Source organism: Lithobates pipiens, unplaced genomic scaffold (genome assembly GCF_037356315.1).
Source record: "Lithobates pipiens isolate NorthernLeopardFrog02 unplaced genomic scaffold, aLitPip1_a1.2 Scaffold_13, whole genome shotgun sequence".
NCBI lineage: Eukaryota > Metazoa > Chordata > Amphibia > Anura > Ranidae > Lithobates > Lithobates pipiens.
In genome coordinates, this window is record NW_027507718.1 from 64,450,190 (window position 1) to 64,471,318 (window position 21,129).

At 44.4% G+C, this 21,129-nt stretch overlaps 1 protein-coding gene across 5 annotated transcripts in view; it reads right to left on the reverse strand.

The window, feature by feature from the left end:
• ELAVL2 (ELAV like RNA binding protein 2) overlaps positions 1 to 21,129 on the reverse strand; it is a 355,320-nt gene that overhangs the window by 34,784 nt on the left and 299,407 nt on the right. The gene's annotated exons all lie outside the window — the stretch shown is intronic.

The following is a 21,129-nucleotide window of genomic DNA, read 5'->3' on the forward strand; positions in this document are numbered from 1 at the left end:
TTCCGATTGAGACGGGAGGCCAGGTGATCCATGTTTGGTGTGCCCCACTGCAGGCACAGCAGCCTCAACTCCAGATGCAACACCCATTCTCCTGGATTGCGATCCCGCGTAGTCGCAACGCCAAAATTGGAGCAAATACCTTGGTAAAGACTCGGGTGCCAATGCCAAGCCAAAGGGGAGAGCCACAAACTGATAGTGGGCTTCCCCTACTGAAAATGTCTGAGGCATATGGGTATGTGCAGCTACGCATCCTGGATGATCAAAGACGTCAGCGAGTCCCCTTCGAGTGCAGCGACAACAGAGCGAACCAATTTCATTCTGAACCTCTGTACTTTTACAAAGCAATTGAGGGCTTTCAGGTCCAAGACTGGACGTACCCCGTTCATTTTGGGGACAACAGATTGGAGTAGAATCCCTGAAACCCGATTCCGGAAAAGGCACCATCACCCCGTGGCTTAGCAGGTCCCTTACTGCCCCCAATAGGGCCTCCCGGTGAGCCGGGAGTAAGGATATGCTGGAGGGGAAGAATCTGGTGGTCAAGAGGAACGCTATCTTGTACCAGAGGAAATCAGTTCGCAGGAAAATGGCCGGACAGCTGAGAGGCCCACCTGGCTGCAAACTCCCGAAGGCGACCCCCCACCCGAGACGGACGGGGGCAAAACTTCATGCAGTAGCACTTTTGTTCGCAGGCTTGCGGTTCCAGGGACGCTTTTGCCCTCAGAGGTCGACCTTTCGGACTGGGAGCATTTAGCCGTAAGTCCCAGATGGACGAAAAAGCCTCTTTTGAGCTGAAAATGAAGGCCCTTGCCTGCAGCGTGGCTACTTAGTCTTCCTGGCCTGTGGGAGCAAGGTACTCTTCCCACCTGTGACATTCTTAATGTCATCCAACGAGGCTCCAAAGAGCCGCTCACCAAGGAAGGGTAGATCCGTCAAGGCTTTTTTTAGATGCCTGGTCCGCAGACCAGCGTTTTAGCCAAATCAGGTGCCGCAGCACCACTGTTGACACTGAAGCCCTGGAGAGCAAAGAAAGTGTATCCAGGGCCGCGTCACATACGTACTTAAGGCCATGCACCAACTGGTCTGCTAGTTCCACGCAGACAGGAGTAGCCTGCTGCTTCAATTCACGGTGCAAACGTTTTGCCCATTAAGTAAGTGTCTGCGACACTAGTGTTGTGGCCAGTATTGGTCGTATTGCTGACCCTACAACTGTAAATAAGGAACGGGCCACTGCCTTGGCCTTCCTGTCGGTGGGGTCCTTAAATGCAGGAGTCCCCAATACCGGGGTCGTGGTTACTTTTTTAACCTGGATACTGGGGGGTCCATTTTTTTTAAAGAAGGCTCTCCTCAAAAGGGGTAGCACACCACCATTCTTTTAGGGACCGAGAAGGTCCGTTGCGGGCTTCCCCATTCCTGGTATATGAACTTATCGAAATAAGTTAGATACGGAAACACCTCAGGTGTATGGGCTGACTAACGAGACCCAAAAGGGGCCGCTACTTCAGCAGAGGATCCTGCTGTAGTCTGAATTTTCAGGGTATCACGCACAGCTGTGATAAGTGCTCCAACTAGCGCTTTGTCCTGCGCAGACCCAGACAGGGAATCCTCCTCATTGTCTGATCGGTCCTGGTCAGTGTCATCTGAAACAGAGCAGGGGCCGACCGTCTCAGCGGGGCCCGAGTCTGTCAGAGCGCTCCCCGGAGGACGGGGGTGGGGAGAGAGACGGCCACATACCGCTTCCACCCTGGCAACGAACGCTTCAAGGACCGCCGACAAAGCGTCCAAGGGCACTGCACTGTTTGCAGACGAGCCTGTTGCAATTGCAGGGAGTTCTGGGGAAGAAACACCAGTTTCTGAAGCCATGCTGACCCACCCTGTCTGCCACCTTTGGGGACTTAGGACAGGTGCACAATCCCACCCTCCTAGCTGCTGCAGACTGAGGGGCCCCCACCGTAGGACACCCTGACTGAGTGCTGCGCTGTTCATTTACAGGTGTCTGCATCCAGCATCAGCTCTCAGGTGTCCTGAGCAAAAAAAACGTGCCGTTCTGAGCAGCAGGGACCAGCGCTGAGGATAAAAACCGTGCTGGATTACAACAAAATGGCCACCGGTCGCCCTGTATAAGGGACATAATCACAAAGAAAAAGGGCCACCGAGCTACAAAAAAAATGGCCCCTGACCATGCTTTCCACTGAGGCACACAAAAAAAAAACGGCTGACAAACTACGCAGTGAATGAACCGAGATAATGGCAGCAGAACAGCAATATGGCAATCAGCACATGCAGACCTCCAGACACCCAGGGACACAGACACCCAGTGCAGCCCCCAATCTAAGGCCAGAGCCCCCCGTAGAATCCCTGGCTCAGGTACACACACCACTCAGCAGCCCATCATGCAGAATCTCCCACGGGGGGGGGGGGGGGGGGAGAATAGGGACAGGGAGAGAAGAGAGGGAGGAGAAGGACCCCCTAATCTGTCTCCCAGGGAATGCCCAGCTGCTCAATCCCGCCGAGGCAGGAAGAGCTGTACTTGCTGTCTGGACGAGCTGGGGACATCCCATCACAGACCCACTCCCGGAGCAGTACGGGGTGGCTGCTGGCCACGACACACTGACAAGGATATCGGTAGTCTGGTCATGTGTATGTCCGCTCACCGGCCGCCCCTGGAGCCTGAGGGACATGTCATGGCCGACCCAGCGTGCAGCTAGGGTCTGCATATGCTTAAAGCCAGGCTGGGGAGACTACAAGGATCTAGATTATCCAGCCCGTCACCCAACCGGCTGTTGATGGCAGATCACAGGATGTTAAAATCTTGCACAAAAGGCAAACATTCAGCAAAAAATCCCAGGACCAATTGTCCCTCAGGGAGCCTAGGTTGTCCTTCACTAGGCAGAAAAAAAAATGAGCTGCAGAAAGCAGGCTGAGGGGTTATTACCAGAGGGACCGCCCCCTGGGCGGAACTATAAAGTTCTGTTATTTTCATGTGTATTACATGTTCTGCCTACTCCTCTCCTGAAGGTGGCGTAATAACCCCTACGGTCAAGATTACTGGAGCGGTGTCCATCAATGAACGAAAGAAACAGCATCAATTCTTCTAGGTACATTTGCGCAGTTTTTAAAGGAACTCCCCTGTGGATGTAGGATGCCTCAAATCCTTCTCTTTTGTCTCCATGTAATACCAAACTCGATTTTGAGATCAGGGCTATGTGTGGGCCAAACCATCACTTTTAGTGCTCCTTGCTCTCTACACTGAAGATCGCTCTTTATGACAGTTGTATGTTTGGAGGTCATTGTCCTGCTGCAGAGTTTGTGGCCAATCGCATACCTCCCTGATGGTATGCCATGATGAATTATCATCCACTTGTACTTCTCATCATTGAGGACACCATTGATCCTGATCAGATCTCCAACTCCATTTGCAGAAATGCAGCTCCAAATTAGCAAGGAACCTCCACGTGTTTCACTGTTGCTTGCACTCTCCAACCCTTCAGTAAACAAACTGCTTCTAAAGCCAAATATTTCACATGGTCACTCATAAGTCCAGAGGATCTGCTGACATTTTTCTGCACCCCAGTTCCGGTTTCCCTGCATAGTTGTATCACTTAGCCTTGTTTCCACTTTGAAATGGCTTTTTTACCACAATTTTCCCATGAATGCTTCTGACAAGACTTATCCTGACAGATGAGTGTTTCTGCGCCCCACTGGTTTCCTCCAGATCTGTATTGACAGCACTGCTGGACATATTCTGATGGGAAGCGGGTATGATGGTTTATTCATATGCTGCGTTAAATTGGATGTAAACCCGATTCATGAAAGTTGAGCTGGGCACATATCTGCAGTGTTTCCTTAACTTTCTTCAAAGCACTAAGTCCCGAGGCTTTCTCCTGCTGCTTTCTTTTATCAGCATAATTTCTGACAAGTTCGACGTGTGATAAAACCAGCCTGAATTTAGGGTCAGGGCGGGTGCTACAGGTGATACTCAAAATTAGAATATTGTGCAAGAGTTCATTTCACTAATGCAACTTAAAAGGTGAAACTAATAGATGAGATAGACTCATTACATGCAAAGCAAGATAGTTCAAGATGTGATGTTATAATTTTGATGATTATGGCTTACAGCTCATGAAAACCCCAGATCCATAAACTCAGAAAATTTGAATTATGCATGCAATTAAACAAGGATTGTACAGAGAATATCGGACCTCTGAAAAATATAAGCATGCATATGTACTCCGTACTTGGTTTGGGCCCCTTTTGCAGCAATTACTGCCTAAATGCTGTGTGGCATGGAAGCCATCAGAAAATGACAGCTATTGAAAACAATATTAGTAAATTTCACATGATTTGGCAACCATGGGTTAAACATTTCTTTCCTTCCGATTTTGACCAGCCATTGCTGTTCCCACAATAAAATCCTTGTGTATCGCTGTTGTTCTATTGATTTATGTCATGTACCAGGTCACTACCTCAAGAGTTTTCATCTCATCCCTTTTCTTCTCTTTTCCTCCTTTTCTATCCCTCTTTTTTTCTTTTATTTATTTTTTATCTTTCAAAAGTTGATTTCTCATCAACAGAGAATCAATCTCTCTTTTAGAGGGTCTATTCTTCCAAACTTGCTTTAAATACTGGTTGTGCTGAGCTAAAGTTAACCAGGAAAAGAGTTTTACTTTTCAATTATATCTGCCCCCACCTGTGTTCACAGCTTGAACCCATTTGGGGTGGACAGGTGGTCTGGAGGCATATTTTATTAATTCTCTCATATAGTTCGTTCCTAATTTAGTTCAGTACTTATATTATAGTATACAATCTCTATGTTACTTATACTTTCACTTATAACATACCTAATCTATGTGATCAATACCGGGTTATAACTATATTGTTAATTTACGATACTCATATGATGCTTGTTATGATCTGTAAACTTCCCTTTTTTTCTTGAAATTCAATAAAAAGATTTAACAAGGAAGCCATCAGCCTGGGGCACTGTTGAGGCATTATAAAAGACCAGAATGCTTCAATAGTGGCCTTCAGCTCTTCTGCATTGTTCGTTCTCATGCGTCTCATCTTTGTCTTGGCAATGCCCCATAGATTCTCTATGGGGTTCAGGTCAGGCAAATTTGCTGGCCAATCAAGCACAGTAATCCCACGGTCATCGAACCAGCTTTTGGTGATTTTGGAAGTGTGGGCAAGTGCCAAGTCCTGCTGAAAATTGAAGCCAGCACTCTTATAGAGCTTGTCTGTGGAAGGAACCATAAAGTGCTAGAAAATCTCCTGGTAGACTGCTGCGTTGACCCTGAAATCAAACTGTGGAATCTTCACACTGTACTAGCATCTTGCAGTGTGTGCCTCTCCATTCTTCTTCCTCCATACTCTGGGTGCTTGTTTTCCAAATGAGATGCAAAATTTGCTCTCATCGGAAAAGAGAACTTCGGACCAATGAGCAACAGACCAGGTGTTTTTCTTTAGCCCTGGTAAGACGCTTCTGACATTTGTTGTTCAGGAGTGGCTTGACAAGAGGAATACGACATTTGAAGCCCATGTCCACGATCTGTCTGTGTGGTGGCTCTCGATACACTGACTCCAGCCTCAGTCCACTTCCTTGTGAAAGTCCAACACTTTTGAATGGCCTTTTCCTGACAATCCTCTCCAGGCTGTGGTCAACCCTGCACCTTTTTCTTCCACACTTCCCCCCCTTCCACATAACTTTCTATTAATGTGCTTTGATACAGCACTTTGGGAACATCCAACCTCTTTTGCAATTACCTTGGAGGCTTTCCCTCCTTATGGAGAGTGTCAATGATGGATTTCTGCACAAGCATCAGGTCAGCAGTCTTTCCCATGAGTGATTCCTACTGAACCAGACAGACCATTTAAAGGCTCAGGAACCTTTTGCATGCGTTATGGCTTAATTAGCCGATTAGCGTAGGACACTGAGCCTAGAATATTGCACCTTTTCACAATATTCAAATTTTCTGAGATTGTGGATTTGGGATTTTCATGAGCTGTAAGCCATAATCACCACAATTATGACAAATCATGGCTTGAACTATCTTGCTTTGTATGTAATGAGTTTCATATTAGTTTCACCTTTTAAGTTGCATTAATGAAATAAATTAACTTTTGCATGATATTCACATTTTTTTGAGTATCACCTGTATAGATTTAGCAGAAAGCTGCTCTACTCACAGCACAGCTTTGAAAGTCTCTGCCTATGTGGAGGTGGGTGTGTGCATTTTCTCCAATAAGCCGTCTCCCAGGGTAATCCAACACTACACTGCTACTGCTGAATGAGGAAGTGAAAATTCTAACAATTCTAAACAATATATAAAGCTGAAGACAGCAGATATACATGTAAAATGTATGTAGGAGGATTTGTTACATCCATGTGCATTATCCGAGGCTGTCCACTTCATTGGGTATACGTGAGGATTTACAGCCACCAAGTTTCCTTGGCGACCACCGATTCTACAATCCTCTGTTTTTTGTGCTTCCTCAAAAGAGCTTGAACAGCACATCTTGAAATCCAGCCTGCTTTGAAATCTTTGCCTGGGAGAGACTTTGCTGATGCAGTATGACTACCTTGTGTCTTGTTGCCCTGCTCAGCCTTACCATGGCGCTCTCGTGCCTGTCGGGACCCCCGTGAGTCCGGTTGCGGGTCCCGCGGACTCGATCGCCGCGGGCATACCCGCGATCGTCTTACGGGAAGGCTGAATGGAGGAAATGCCGTGTAAACAGCATTTCTCCATTCTGCCTAGCAACTAGTGACGTTGATCTCTGCTCCATGTGATTGGAGCAGAGATCAGTGTTCACTAAATGAAAGCCCAACCCCCCCACAGTTAGCAACACACCCCTAGGAACACTTAACCCCTACACTGCCACCCACTGGTTAACCCCTTCACTGCCAGTGTCATTTACACAGGAATCACTGCATTTATATAGCAGTGATTACTGTAGAAATGACAATGGTCCCAAAAATGTGTCAAAAATGTCCGATGTGTCCGCCACAATGTCGCAGTCACAATAAAAATTGATGATCACTGCCATTACTAGTAAAAAAATAAATAAAACATTAATAAAAATGGCATAAAACTATCCCTATTTTGTAAACGCTATATTGCGATTTTTTTTACCAAAAATATGTAGAATACGTATCGGCCTAAACTGAGGGAAAAAATGTTTTTTTTATATATTTTTGGGGATATTTATTATAACAAAAAGTAAAAAATAATGCATTTTTTTTCAAAATTGTCGCTCTATTTTTGTTTATAGCGCAAAAAATAAAAACCTGCAGAGGTGATCAAATACCACCAAAAGAAAGCTCTATTTGTGAGAAAAAAAGGACGTCAATTTTGTTTGGGAGCCACGTTGCACGACCGCGCAATTGTCAGTTAAAGCGACAGTGCCGAATCGCAAAAAGGGGTCTGGTCTTTGACCAGCAAAATGGTCCGGTCTGTAAGTGGTTAATGATGGGTTCAGCCTACATATGCAATGATTGATTAGCCCCTGTTTGGTAATAGAGTAGTCAACTGACTAATGCTACAAACTCCCTAACTTTGTGCAAGTGTAAGAATTGATGCTGGTTTAAAGCCAATGGGTAGTCAAACCAAATATTGATTTGATTTAGAATTTTTTTTATCAATTTGCAAAATGAGTAAACCATTACAATATACATTGTTGGAAGCATTCTTAATTTGAAGATTTTGTAATCTTTAAAGTGCTGCAGTTTTACTCCAAATAGATGATGCAAAAATGAATACACCCAACAAAAAACAACTACTCTAGTATTTTGTATGACCTCCTTGACATGTAAGGACAGCATCAAGTCATGGAATGAAGTTTGCGGCATACTGCAACATCTTTTTCCATTCTTCAAGAACGACCTTTTAGAGCCTGGATGCTAGATGGAGAGTGATGCTCAACTTGTCTCTTCAGAATTCCCCGTAGGTGTCCGATTGGGTTCAGATCAGGAGACATACTTGACCACTGAATCACTTTCACCCTGCTCTTCAGAAATGCAACAGTGGCCTTAGCTGTGCGTTTTGGATCATTGCCATGTTGGAAAAGTGCACGACGACCAAGGGCACGGAGTGATGGTAGCATTTTCTCTTTCAATATAGAGCAGAACATCCATGAATTCATGATACCATCAATGAAATGCAGCTCCCCAACCTCAGCAGCCCCACAGAACGACACTGTTACCACCGTGTTTCACTGTAGCCATCATGCATTTTTCTTTGTACTCCTTGCCTTTGGGACACCATAAAATTTTGAAGCCATCAGTTCCAAAAACATTTTTTTTGGTCTCATCACTCCAGAGTACAGAGTCCCAGTAGTCTTTCAGCATGGGCCTTGGAAATTCTAGTCAGGCTTTTTTCTGAATGGGCTTTAGGAGAGGCTTCCTGCGTGGACGACACCCATGCATGCCATTCCTCTGCAGTGTATGCCATATTATGTCACAGGAAACAATCAGCACAGTTTGGCTTTTACTTTTATAGCCAATTGCAGTCAACTTGCAAAGCAATTTTCTTCAACCCTTCTCAGAAGAAGCTCCTGTCGTGGTGTTAACTTCCATGCATGGTCTGGACATCTGAGATGGTTAGTTTCATATTTGAAAAATGTTTGCATCACTTTAGCTACAGTATTCTGACTAAGTAAAGCTTTTCTGATTATCTTGTAGCCTTAACCTTTGTGTAAAGATTTTTTTTTTCCTCAGGCCTTTGACATTTCTATGTGGTGCCATTGCTGACAGCATGAAATGGGAAGGGCTTTCCTTTGTCAAGTAGTGCCCTTTTATAATTGTCTGCTGGACACCGGTTTAATGAATAGACTCGCCTGTAGTTGAAGTCTTGTTAAATAGGATTTTGTCTAAAATTTAGCTTTCCTCCTTAGCCCTTGTACACACGGTCGGAGAATCCATCGGAATGTGTCCTATCGGACCATGTGGTCGGATAATCCGACTGTGCGTGGTATGCATCCGACTGATTCCGTCTGAATATCCGTCGGACCCAATTTTCCAACATATATTTCCCGACCAACTGGTTCGATCGGACATACTCCGATCACGTGTAGAGCATTTTGATTGGACCAAGTGCCACGCATGCTCAGATCAAATTCCTACATCAAAGCTATTGGCTACTAGCCTGAACGTAGTCCCATTGTAACGAAATTACATCATCACGTTCTGAATGATCGGATTTTTCGACAACTTAGTCCGACCGTGTGTATGCAACAGTTTCGGACAAGATCCGACTGACAAAATCTGACGGATTTGGGTGTCGAAATCTCCAACCATGTGTACAGGGGCTAAGACTTTCAATGGTCTAGAAAGAATTTTAGGAAAACCCTTTTTTGTGCGTGCAAATTAACAAATCTTGGATGCAATCAATGAACCGCATTTGTGGAAGTATTTTGTTGTAGAGTGTCCTATAGAAAAAGTTTCTTTTGAAAAGAAAGGTCTTTGACAAATCTGTTGGGGTGTACTCATTTATAATGAGCACTGTATTATATCAGGGATGCAACGATACCAGTACCAATGCCGAGTAGTTTCACTAGTACTCGTAAAAATGCTCCCAATACCCGAAACTCATACTTTGCGTTCACACAAAATCAATGTACTGCACTGCAAAGAATTCAATTTTTAACAGGAATGAGGAGATTCATGTCCGAATCTCATGCAGTTTCCCTCAACGTTCCTGTGTAAAGCCAGGCTTGTCAGTTATTTTGAGCTGAATTCACACAGAAGCAGTGTGGGAAGCCTCCCTGCATGACGGGTTCCACCAGCTCCGGTCCGACTGTGGTCATCTGCGGCTTGGGCTCCTCCTGCCTCTCCCATGGCTTTGCTGCCTGCATCTCCAGTGGCTCTCCCAATAGCCTGACAATACAGACTACAGGGATTCTAATTGGTCAGCACCATGACAAACTACGCTGACCAATCAGAACCTACCATGGAACACAAATATACCACGGAACACAGTCAAGTGGAGAAAATATGGCACAATAGTGACATTACCAAGAACTGGATGTCCCTCCAAAATTGATGAAAAGATGAGAAGAAAACTGGTCAGAGAGGCTGCCAAGAAGCCCACAGCAACATTAAAGGAGCCACAGGAATATCTGTCAAGTACTGGCTGTGTGATACATGTGACAACAATCTCCCGTATTCTTCATATGTCTGGGGTAGAGTGGCAAGATGGAAACCTTTTCTTATGAAGAAAAACGTCCAAGCCTGGCTAAATTTTGCAAAAACACATCTAAAGTCTCCCTAAAGCATGGGAAAATGTGTTATTGTCTGATGAAGTCAAGGCAAAAGGAATTATGGGTAAAGGGTAGAGGGAATTATGCACAGTTCCAAATACCAGTCAATATTGGCACAAAACCTTCAGGTTTCTGCAAAAAACTGAACATGAAGAGTAAGAACTTCATCTTTCAGCATGGCAACAACCCAAAGCATACATTCAAATCAAGGAATGGCTTCACCAGAAGATGATTCAAGATTTGGAATGGCAAAGCCAGAGCCCAGACCTGAATCCGATTGAAAATCTGTGAGGTGATCTGAAGAGGGCTGTGCACGAGATGCCCTCGCAATCTGACAGATTTGGAGTGTTTTTGCAAAGAAAAGTGGGCAAATATTGTCAAGACGTGCCATACTGATATACCTTTACCCAAAAAGACTGAGTGCTGTAATAAAATCAAAAGGGGCTTCGACAAAGCATTAATTTAAGGGTGTGCACACTTATCCAACTATATTTTAGCTTATTTTTACTTCCCTGCACCTAAAAGATTTCAGTTTATTGTTCAACTGAATTGTACAATTTATAGGTCACATTAAAAAGATGGGAAAGTTCGGAAATTTGTCAAAATTGTTTACATCACAGAAACCTGACATTTTAATGGGCGTTTTTATAGCCATCCACTGTACATACACACTCTGCTCAAAAAGATTAAAGCAACACTTTGAAAACACATCAGATCTCAATGGGGAAAAATATCATGCTGGGTATCTATACTGATATAGACTGGGTACTGTTGCACCGTGTTAAAAATGAAAGGATGACACATCATTTGAGGGAAATGAAAAGTAACCTACAGAGGGCTGAATTCAAAGCCCCCCACCGAAAATCAAAGTGAAAAAATGATACAGCAGGCTAGTCCATTTTTTTTTTCATTGCAGCAACTCAACATGATACTCAGTAGTTTGTATGTCCCCTGCGTGCTTGTATGCATGCCTGACAACGTCAGGGCATGCTCCTAATGAGATGGTGTCCTGGGGAATTTCCTCCCAGATCTGGACCAGGGCATCCTGAGCTCCTGAAGAGACTGAGGTGCAACCTGGCAGCATCAGATGACAAAAACAATGTCCCAGAGGTGTGCTATTGGATTTCGGTCAGGCGAGCATGGGAGCCATTCAAGGATATCAATTCTGTCATCCTCCAGGAACTGGCTGCACAATCTCACATGAGGCCTGGCATTGTCGTGCACCAGGAGGAACCCAGAACCCACTGCACCAGTCAGACAGTGGGTCTAAGGATTTAATAACGATCCCTAATGGCAGTCAGGGTGCCATTGTCTAGCCTGTAGAGGTCTGTATGTCCTGCCATGGATATGCTTCTCCAGACCATCACTGACCCACCACCAAAACGGTCATGCTGAATGATGTTAGAGGCAGCATAATGTTCTCCACGGCTTCTCCAGACCCTTTCAGGTCTGTCATATGCTCAGGGTGAACCTGCTTGCATCTGTGAAGTCAGCCCTCAGTCCATCCTCATGAAGTCTGATTGTTTGGTAAGACATTCACACCTGTGGCCTGCCTGAGGACATTGTGTAGGGCTCTAGCAGTGCTCATCCTGTTCCCCCTTGCAAAAAGGAGCAGATATCAGTCCTGATGGGTTAAGGACCTTTTATGGCCCTGTCCAACTCTCCTAGAGTGATTGCCCATTTCCTGGAATCTCCTCCATGCCCTTGAGACTGTGCTGGGAGACACAGCAAACCTTCTGGCAATGACACATACTGATGTACCATCCTGGAGGAGTTGGCCTGTCTGTGCAACTTCTATAGGGTCCAGGTATAGCCTCATGCTTCCAGTAGTGACACCGACCCTAGCCAAATGCAAAACTAGTAAAAAAAAAGCCAGAAAAGAGTAGGTTAAACAAAATGTCAGTGGCCGACACCTGTAAAACCATTCTTGTTTTGAAGGTCGTGTCATTGTTGCCGATCTAGTGCACCTGTTAATGTCATTAACACCAAAGCAGCTGAAACTGATTAACAATCCCCTCTGCTATTTAACTAACCAGATCAATATCCCAGGAGTTTGACTTAATGCTATACTATGAAAAAAAGTGTTCCATTTTTTTTTTTTAGCAGTGTGTGATATATATATATATATATATATATATATGATACATATACATACACACACACACACATAAATTAGGATATCAAACAGGTAATTTGTTCAGAAATTCAATACGTGAAACTCCTATTCTATAAATCAGCGATATATGTCAAGCATTTCCCTTTTAATTTTGATTATGGCTTACAGCTAGTGAAAACCCAAAATTCAGTATCTCAGAAAATTTGAATACATACCAATAATAAAAAACACCATCTTAATCTAAAAAGGTTGGCTTACTGAAAAGTATATCCATATACAGTATAGTATGCACTCAATACTTTTGTTTGGGGCTGCTTTTGCACAAATTACTGCATCAATGCGGCGTGGCATGGAGGTGATCAGCCTATGGCACTACTGAGGTGTTATGGAAGCCCAGGTTGCTTTGATAGCAGCCTTCAGATTGTCTGCATTGTTGTGTTTGGCGTCTCATCTTCCTCTTGACAATATCCCACAAATTCTGTATGGGGTTCAGGTCAGGCAAGTTTGCTGGCCATTCAAGAATGGCCTTTACATCACAATCCTCTCAAGGCTGCGGTTATCCCTGTTGCTTGTGCACCTTTTTTCTACCACATTTTTCCTTCCTCTCAACCTTCCAATAATATGCATGGATACAGCACTCTAAACAGCCAGCTTTTTTTTTTCTTTAGCAATGACCTTTTGTGACTTACCCTACCTGCGGGGGGGGGGGTGTGTGTCAATAACGGTCTTCTGGACAACTGTCAAGTTAGCAGTCTTCCCCATGATTGTGTACCCTACTAAACCAGGCAGACCATTTAACCACTTCAAGACCAGGCCTATTTCTGACTTTTACTATAATATATATATATATGCGCTGTTATTGATTACAATTTTTGTGTTTGATTAATCAATTTTTTTTAAATCAATTAATTTTGATTATAACGCACATACAGATCCAACTACTTTTATCTGATCTCCTCGTATTGCAACTCTGCATTAATCAGTGGTATACACTATATACAATCACCGGACACTAGTTTCCACAATCCATGACTTAACTTCACAGTTCACACAAATGAATTTTTAATTCAAACTTTAGCACTGACGCAAGTAATTTTTTTTCCCACAGTAGCGCGACAATCCCTCCACCTCTGGTCTAACTAATCCCTCTCATCTTAGGGCATGGACCCCTGTGCAAACAGGTGGTCATGCAAGTGAGTATCAAAGGGGTTAACATGGACCATAAACTTCTCTCACATCTCCTTAGATCTCAGCAAGGACGCCAGGTCATGGGTAGAAAAGATCTAAGTGCTCACCGCTTAAGTATAAGATTAAATTTTTGTGTTCAAACACAAACTACTCACAAAGATAATAAAAACACAGCATGTAAAGCCAACAATTGCGTTAGTTCCATAGGGCAGCAACCGGTGACATAATGCGTAGTTCCTCCCCTGTACGTGTTATGGTCAATTAGAACTTCGACGTCACCGGACTCCTCCCACCTTCCCTTTGTTAGCAGATGGAGGCATTTGGGGAAGGGTGGGGGAGGAGTCCGGTTAAGATGTCCCTGACGTCACCGGATCTCCCTGAAGACCCGAAAGCTGGTGGAGAGGCGAGTACCGATAAAAAAAAAAAAAAATTATCGATGAATTAATCTTTAAATTTCCACAGTGTATATATATATATATATATATATATATATATATATATATATATATCTATCACACACACAAACATATATATATATACATACACACACACATACATATACATATATTTTAGCATAGATCCTAATAAAATGGCAGTAGTTGCAATATTTTATGCCACGCTATTTGCGCAGCGGTCTTTTAAACACAATTTTTTGGGAAAAAATGCACTTCGATGAAAGTTAGCCCAATTTTGTTTTATATAATATGAAAGAGGTTACACCAACAATCGCTATCTTTATTCTAAGTATTTTAACTTGTAAGGAACAAGTATCAGAAAAAGGCTTAGACTTTAGGTGGTTTAAATTACCTCATTTGCAGGCTCAAGTTCTTACCTTTGCTCTAAAACAAGGGTCTCAAACTGGAAGCCCTCCAGCTGTTGTGGAACTACAAGTCTAATCATTTCTCTGCCTGTGGGAGTCATGCTTGTAACCATCAGCCTTGCAATGCCTCATGGGACTTGTAGTTCCACAACAGCTGAAGGGCCACTAGTTTGAGACCCCTGATCTAAAAGAACTAAATGATACTATGTTTATTTTTATCTCTTGGTGCTGAGCAATGTTGTGAAAATTTGCCAGCTGTTTTTTTTTTCCTGAAAGCTGTGAGTGAGCAGAGAACAGCCCTGCACTCTGGATATATGTAGGATGCCTCAAATACTTCTGTCTCTTCATGTATTCCCAGACAAACTCAATGTTGAGATCAGGGCTCTATGGGGGCCAAACCATCACTTTCAGGACTCTTCTTCACGCTGACAGTAGTCTTTAATGGCATTGGCTGTTTATTTGGGGTTATAGTCCTGCTGCATAATAAAATTGGGGTCAATCACACAAGTCTGACATTGAATTTGCATAACCAGGATTATTGGTCAATGTTTTGACAAAGCACCACTCAATCTTCTCAATACCTGAGAAACCCTGCAAGTGCCTGTGCAATTGTATCTTCTTGTCTTGAGTGCACCAAGGCAGTCCTTGTGCTTATCTGGGTGCAGTGCCCACCAGTCGGAAAATAAAAAAAAATGCAGCCTATGCACCAGTCGAGCACAGTTATGGCCACTGTTGGCAGCAGTTCGAGTGGCTTAGGGTTAACGGTCTCTTAGCTACTGCAGCCGAAGTGACACATACAGGGAGTAGCTCTATACTCATGGTCAGACAGAGCAAAAAGGATCATCCAATTGTCATGCTATGTGGGTAGATAAATGCTTGGACTCATACAAAGCCACAACAGCTGTGATCTCTATCAACTAAGAGCCGCTTCACACAGGGGCGATTCAGATCCGACGTCAGGTCGCCCCTAGTCGCGCTACATGTAAAAATCAATGTAAGTGAATGAGAGCCGTCTTAATGCACACTACTGAAGTCGCTCCGACTTCAGAAAAGGTTCCTGTACTACTTCTATCCGACTTGTAGGTGACCGGTACCCATTGATTTCAATGGAGGTCGACTCCAAGTCAGATCTCCGTCTATACGGAGGCGACTCCCACAGAATTATCAGCTCTCGAGAGGGAACTCCACGCCAAATTTATTTAAAAAAACTGGCGTGGGTTCCCCCTCCGAGAGCATACCAGGCCCCTAGGTCTGGTATGGATTTTAAGGGGAACCCCCTAAGCCGAAAAAACGGCGTTGGCACCCCCCCCCCCAGATCCATACCAGAACCTTATCTGAGCACGCTACCCGGATGGCCAGGAAAGGGCCTGTTCCCGACAAACCTGGCCGTTGGTTGTCGGGGTCTGCGGGTGGGGGGCTTATCGGAATCCGTGATTGAAGGGGGCCCCCGGATCACGGCCCCCCACCCTATGTGAATGAGTATGGGTATGTACCCCTACCCATTCACCTGTGAAAAAAATGTAAAAGAAAACCACAACACACAAGGGTTAAAATAGTTTATTGCACAACTCCGGGGGTCTTCTTCCGTCTTCGGGGGTCTTCTTGCCGGACTCCTCCGCTATCTTCTGCTAGCTCTTTTACTAGCGGAGGAGCCAGGCTTTCTTCTTCGCCGCCGCCCCCTCTTCGGTTCTTCTTGCCGGGCCACCTTCTAGCTCTTTTACAAGCTGTGGCCCGGTCTTCTGTCGCCGCCGTCTTCTGGCCTTCTGTTCTTTTCTCGAGCTGTTGCCTCTGGTCATGACAAGGACGCAGCGACTTATATAGGGACATTGCCGGATGATGTCCCCGCCCATTATGTCACAGTCCCAGCATCCTCTGGGATTGTGACATCATAATGGCCGTTCCAGCTGAAGAAAAACAGCCCCAAAGCATGATGCTGCCACCAACATGCTTCACAGTGGGTATGGTGTTTTGGTGATGTGCACTTTTTTGGGGAATTATTGCCAAAAAGTTCAACTTTGGATTCATCAGATCATAACACATTTTCCCCACATGCTTTTGGGGGACTTCAGATATGTTTTTGTTTTTCTTCGTGAGAAAAAGCTTTTGTCTTGCCACTCTACCTCATAGCCCAGACATATGAAGAATACGGGAGATTGTTGTCACATGTACCACACAGCCAGTACTTGCCAGATATTCCTGCAGCTCCTTTAACCACTTCTATACCAGGCCTATTCTGGCACTTCTACATGTAAAATCATATTTTTTTGCTAGAAAATTACTCAGAACTCCCACACATTATATATATATATTTTAGCAGACACCCTAGGGAATAAAATGGCAGCCATTGCAACTTTTTATTGCACATGGTATTTGTACAATCATTTTTCAAACACTTTTTTGGGAAAAACAGGATTTTTAAAAAAGCTTACCTGTCAAATCCTTTTCTTTGAAGTACATCAGGGGACACAGAGCTACAGTAGTTACTATGTGGGTTAATAGGCCACCTTTAGGTGATGGACACTGGCAAGCTTTAAGACAAGTGCACTCCCTATATAACCCCTCACACTACTTTGAGTTTTGTAGCCAAGCAATACACGTGTATATCAAAGAAGGGAGGGACCTCTGTGTCCCCTGATGTACTTCAAAGAAAGGGATTTTACAGTTAAGCCGTTTTAAAAATCCTATTTTCTTTTCATACATCAGGGGACACAGAGCCATAGTACTTACTATTTGGGATGTCCCATAGCAATGGCAACTGAAGGGAGGGAGACAACAAAAAAGGTAGGGCATTAAGAGGCTAGAGGACTTATACTACAGCCTGCAGTACACTATGCCCAAAGGCAATATCCTCATGACCGTTAACATCGATTTGATAGAATCTGGTAAATGTATGGACTGAAGACCAAGTTGCATCCTTGCAGATCTGAGCCATAGAGGCCTGGTGATGCACCACCCAGGAGGCAACAGCCCTGGTGGAGTGTGCTTTAAAATGAAAAGGAGGAATTTTTTTCTTTAGACCATGAGCTTGATCAATCACTTGACAAATCCAGTTGAAAATAGTAGATTTTGATGCTGCCCGTCCTCTATTAGGACCTTCTGGCAGTACAAAGAAAACATCTGTTTTGCGAACCTGAGCGGTCTCCTTTAAATAGACTTTGACCTCTCTTACCAAGGGAATGTAGTGCCTTCTCATCCCTAGATCGAGGCTCTGGGAAGAAAGGCAGAATATCATCCTGGTTAAAATGAAAACCTGTCACCACCTTTGCTAGGAATTCAGGATGAGGACGCAATACCACCTTATCCTTATGCATGATCAAATTTGGCTCTTTACAAGACAGAGCCGCCAATTGCGATTCTCTTCTGGCAGAGGAATACGGCAATCAAAAAGACTATTTTTCTTGTCAAAAGAACCAAAAGGGAATTTCCCGTATAGGCTCCAAAGGCTGATTTTGTAAAGCCGATAAGACTAAATTCAAATCTCAAGGATTTAGAGGTGCCCTGACAGGGGGATTAATTTGTGATACCCCCTGAATAAAACGATGCACCAGAGAGTGAGAAGCAAGAGGCCGTTGGAAAAACACTGATAAGGCTGAGACCTGGCCCTTGATTGTACTCAAGGCCAGCTTCATTTCCAATTCCATTTGCAGGAATTCAAGGATCCTACCTATGACATACTTCCTGGGGTGCCAACCCCTGGATCCACACCTGGAAACATATGCCTTCCAGACTCTATAGTAAATGACTCAGGAGGCCAGCTTCCTAGCATTAACCAAAGTAGACACTACTAATGGGGATAACCCACGGTCCTTTAGAATGTGGGTTTCAATAGCCAAACCATTAAATTTAGTGTTTGTAACGTAGGATGGCATACCGGACCTTGAGCGAGAAGGTCTTGCCACAATGGCAGGGTCCAAGGGACTCGTACCGCCATCTTTATGATCTCGGCAAACCAAGATCTTCTAGGCCACCAGAATCGCCTTTCGTTCATGCGGAGAAGGCGTGAAAGTAGCGGAACTGGAGGAAATGCATAGATCAGTGAAAACTGATCCCACGGGAATACAAAGGCATCTGTTCCACATGCTAGCAGATCCCTCGTCCTGGACACAAAGTGGTCGACTTTGGTGTTGAATCTGGACGTGAACAAATCCACATCGGGAATACCTCATCTTTGACATTGATAGAAAGATGTCGGAGTGAAGGGACCATTCTCCCGGAAATAACTGTTGGTGACTCAAGTAGTCCGCCCGCCAATTTTCTATCCCCGAAATGAAAATTGGTGATAGGCAAGGAATGTTGCTTTCTGCCCAAGCTAGAACATGATTCACCTCTTTCTGGGCTGCACAACTTCTCGTGCCCCCCCTGGTGACTGATATAAGTCACAGCTGTGGCATTGTCGGATTGAATCTTGACAGGACCATTCCGTAGCCTGAGTGTCCAGGATTCTAGGGCCAGATGTACTCCCCGAATCTCTAGAAATGTTAATGGACAAGGTGCTTTCTGACCATTTCCCCTGGACAAAAGCTTCTTCCAGGACTGCTCCCCGGCATCCATTGTTACCACTTTCCAGGATACTGGTAAAAAGGATATCACCTTGTGAAGGTGCTGGATATCAACCAATTGAGCCTCTGATGCACCCTGGGGGATAAGCGCATTGGAAAGTCCAAAGCCTGAACCTTCTTGTTCCAGGCCGACAGAATGGTGTTTTGTACCAGTCTAGAATGAAACTGCGCATAAGGGATGGCCTTGAAGGAGGCCACCATCTTTCCTAACAATTTCATGCACAGCCGAATGGAAGGATTTCTTTGCTTTGACAAGTTGAATCAGTTCTTTTATGGAGCCGATTCTTGCCTAGGGTAGGAATACCTTATTTTGTACGTATCTATGACCAGACCCAAGTACTTTAATCTCCTTGATAGTTTTAAGGAGGATTTTTTCTAGGTTGAGTATCCAACCATGGAATTCCATACAGCTTACAGCTGAGATTAAACTTTGGTTTAGACCAGAGACTGATTGATCTACTAAAATCAGATAGTCTAAATAGGCTAGGACCGTTACGCCCTGAGCCCTTAACCTGGCTAAAGGAGGTGCCAGAATCTTTGTGAACACCCGGGGTGCGGTGGCTAGATTGAATGGCAGAGCCCCAAATTGAAAATGGTTTTCTACCTCGAAGAGTAGAAATTTCTGATGAGCCAGAATTATCGGTACATGGAGATAAGCATCCTTGATATCGATTGCAAAATGGAAACAACCGATCGGATTGACTCCATGCAAGCGGACCGGATATTTAAGTGCTGGTTGGGTCTTACCTCCCCCGTCTGGTTTTGGAGCGGTTTGAATAAAACCCTGAGCCCTGTTCCTCTAAGGGAACATCTCATATCACCTCCTGGGTTAAATGATGATACAGAGCTAGAAAGAGACTCAATTTTTTCTGGATATCTGCGAACATTTGATCTTTGAAAACGATGAGACAGGAATTCTCGGAACTCTAGTTTGTAACCTTGAGAAACTGAGGAAGCCACCGATCTGTCTTGACATTGTTCCTGTCAGATCTTTGAAAATTGCAGAAGCCTTCCCCCCACCCGAGCGAGGGCGCACCTTCATAAGGAGGCTTTAGCATTTTGTTCTGCCCCAAGTCCTCTTTTGGCCCTGGGGCTGCCCTTGAGGTCTTCCCCTTAAACCTGAGGGTGGATGCCGTCAAGACTGCCTAGAGACAGATGCCCCTGGCACTGGAGAGGAAGCACGCTTAAAAAGGAGAAATGTTTAAACTTCTTTACTGGTAAAAGAGAACTTTACCTATTAGATTCTTTGGATGTATTTATCTAGATCGTCCCCAAAACACCGTTCACCATGAAATGGGAAACTGGTCAAGAGCTTCTTACATGGTGCTTCAGCTGACCCAATTCTTCAGCCACAGGACTCTGCGAGTATGCACTAGTCCTAGCATAAGCCGTGAGGCTTGAATGATAGAATCTTTCATAGCATCCACCGCAAAACATAGTGCATCTGATACGTCAGCCCATTGCTGGGCCTGCTAATCAGGAAGAATCTTTATCTCTACAAACTGATCCTTTATGGACTAAGATACACCATTTGCCGCAAGAACCGGCTGAGCTACTGAACTTGCCAGAGACATGTTGTTCTTAAAAAAATTCTAACTGTATCTGTTGGATCCTTTAACATCTGCGCATTGTCAACCGGACAAGTCAGATTTTTATTCACGGAGGTAATTGCAGAATCGATCGCTGGAACCCCCCACATTTGTTATAGAAGTCCTCCTCCATAGGATGCAGTGTTTTTGGAGGAAAAAAACTGCTTATCCGGGTGTTCCCATTGCAAATATTAGGAAAAGCATCCCCAGATGCCAAACCAGAGATGGGCTCATCAATAGACTGCTACAGGTAGCAAAAAGGTTGAGCGAACCAATTTAGTAAGGGAGTGTACAAGCAAATTGTCTTGTGACACTACCCCCTCCATATTAGGATCCTCTGAAGATCTTTTGGAAGACCTTCCTGGTTCCCTGCCCCTTGCACCTCAGTACGAGGGTCCTGAGCACTGGATGGGGGTCTGCTACGCTTGGACCCACTATGGAGAGTGATCATAGCATCAATCTTTTTTTCCAAATTAGAAATGGTAGAAGAAAAAAACTCCTGTGTGATATATATAGAGGCTGAAGTGTCCAGCGCTGCTGCAACATCAGTCTCCCCCGACGGCTCATTCTGACTGGTAGCATCACTCAGAGGAGGATGACATTCTT